This window comes from Salvelinus fontinalis, chromosome 24, assembly GCF_029448725.1.
Source record: "Salvelinus fontinalis isolate EN_2023a chromosome 24, ASM2944872v1, whole genome shotgun sequence".
NCBI classification, from domain to species: Eukaryota; Metazoa; Chordata; class Actinopteri; order Salmoniformes; family Salmonidae; genus Salvelinus; species Salvelinus fontinalis.
In genome coordinates this window covers 41,747,616-41,750,115 of record NC_074688.1, presented here as the reverse complement: position 1 = coordinate 41,750,115, position 2,500 = coordinate 41,747,616, and the positions used below count along the sequence as shown (strand labels likewise).

The following is a 2,500-nucleotide window of genomic DNA, read 5'->3' as shown; positions in this document are numbered from 1 at the left end:
ATGGCTGCCAGGCTGACAAATTGAGAAAATGACGTAACTCCACAACAACAACAACAACAACAACAAAAATATATATATATATAAATAAGAAGAAATGGAAGAAGAAAAAAAGCCAAATCAATGATATAAAATCTTTGGAGTACTTTAATTAAATTATATAAAATCTTTGGAGTACTTTAATTAAATGATATAAAATCTTTGGAGTACTTTAATTAAATGATATAAAATCTTTGGAGTACTTTAATTAAATTAAATGATTGTCAGAAAGACGAATTCAAACACAATTGAACTCAGATGGCTTATTCATCACAAAACAATTAGATTTTGCTAATTATTTTAATGATTACTTCATTGGCAAAATGGGCAAACTTAGGCAGGAAATGGCAACAAAGAACAGTGAGCCATCGTATTCATGCATAAAAAAACTAGTAATGAAAGAGAAGCATTGCAAGTTTAAATGTTGATAATTTGGTGTAGGAGAGGTGGATTTTTGTTTGTTATAGATCAAGAATGACAAACCTCCTGTCATTGATAACTTAGAGGGATAGCTACTGAGGATGGTAGCTGACTCTATAGCCACTCCTATCTGTCAAATCTTTAATCTGAGCCTAGAGGAAAGTCTTTGAGCTCAGGCCTGGAGGGAAGCCAAAGTAATTCCGCTACCCAAGAGTGGTAAAGCGGCCTTTATGAGTTCTAACAGCAGTTTGACCAAATACAATGTCATTTCTCTGTAAACTAATTAACAACAGACTTTCAGCATGCTTATGGAGAAGGGCACTCAACATGTACTGCATTGACACGAATGACTGATGATTGGTTGAAAGAAATTGATAACAAGAGAGGAGCTGTGCTGTTAGATTTCAGTGCAGCTTTTGATATTATTAACCATAACCTGTGGTTGAGAAAACGTATGTGTTATGGCTTTTCAACCTCTGCCATATCGTGGATTCAGAGCGATCTATCTCATAGAAGTCAGAGGGTTTTATTTAATGAAACTTCTCTAATGTCAAACATGTAAAATGTACTGTACCGCAGGGCAGCTCTCTAGGCCCTCTACTCTTTTCTATTTTCACCAATGACCTGCCACCGGCATTAAACAAAGCATGTGTGTCCATGTATGCTGATGATTCAACCATATACTCATCAGCAACCAAAGCTAATGAAGTCACTGAAACCCTTAACAAAGAGTTGCAGTCTGTTTTGGAATGGGCGGCCAGTAATAAACTGGTCCTGAACATCTCTAAAACTAAGAGCATTTTATTTGATCCAATTCATTCCCTAAGTTCTAGACCTCAGCTGAATCTGGTAATGAATGGTGTGGCTGTTGAACAAGTTGAGGAGACTACATTAGTTTTGTCACACCATGATCTGTTTCACCTGTCTTTGTGCTTGTCTCCACTCCCCTTCAGGTATCATCCATATTCCCCATTATCCTCAGTGTATTTATATCCTACAGTACCAGCGTTTTTACCCATGCTCCTGTCTGTTTCTAGTTCCTGTTTTCTAGTTTTCCCGGTTTTGACCAATCTGCCTGCAGTGAGCCTGCATGTCGTTCTGTACCTTGGCACACCACACTGGATTACTGACCTCTGCCTACCCTTGACATGTTGTTTTGACTGCCCTGTTCTAGTAATAAACATGTGTTACTTCGACACTGTCTGCATCTGGGTCTTCCCAAAAACGTGATAACTTGGTGTTACCTTAGATTGTAAACTGTCATGGTCAAAACATAGATTCAATGGTTGTAAAGGAAAGACCTAGTTAAGTTGCAGCTGGCCCAGAACAGAGCGGCACGTCTTGCTTTTCATTGTAATCAGAGGGCTGATATAAATACTATGCATGCCAGGCTCTCTTGACTAATAGTTGACTACATTACTTCTTCATTTTATAAGAAACATGAAAACATTGAAAATTCCAAATTGTTTGCAAGGTCAATTTACACACAGCTCTGACACACACACTTATCCCACCAGAAATGCCACCAGGGGTCTTTTCACAGTCCCCAAATCCAGAACAAATTCAAGAAAGCGTACAGTATTATATAGAGCCACTCTTGCATGGATCTCGTTTCCATCTCATACTGCTCAAATGAACAGCAAACCTGTTTTCAAAAAGCAGATAAAACACCTCACGGTACAACGCCTCTCGTCTAGATATTGTGTGTGTATGTATTGATATGTCGGCTATTTATGCCTTTTTTTATGGTTGTAGTTCTGTCTTGAGCTGTTCTCGTATTATGTCATGTTTTTGTGTGGACTCCAGGATCCTAATAAAATACCACATATCTCTATGGACGCGACCCAGTCGTTCAGTCTTTTTGTTCTGTAACATGTATCATTCGTTCTAAATGTTTCATTGCCATACTGGCTTGCAACGTTCTTATCCCTTGCCTTTTAGCTTGCCAACTACGGCTAACTTACAGTCATGTCAAAAAGTACAGCCAGAATAACAGCAAAGTAGCTGCATTTGCATTTGTTTAAGCTGTTTTCTAGTGACATTT

The 2,500-nt window shown here is 38.2% G+C and overlaps 1 long non-coding RNA gene across 1 annotated transcript in view; it reads right to left on the bottom strand.

Moving 5' to 3' along the window:
- LOC129822455 (uncharacterized) overlaps window positions 1-2,500 on the bottom strand; it is a 38,300-nt gene that overhangs the window by 35,533 nt on the left and 267 nt on the right. The window lies entirely within an intron of this gene.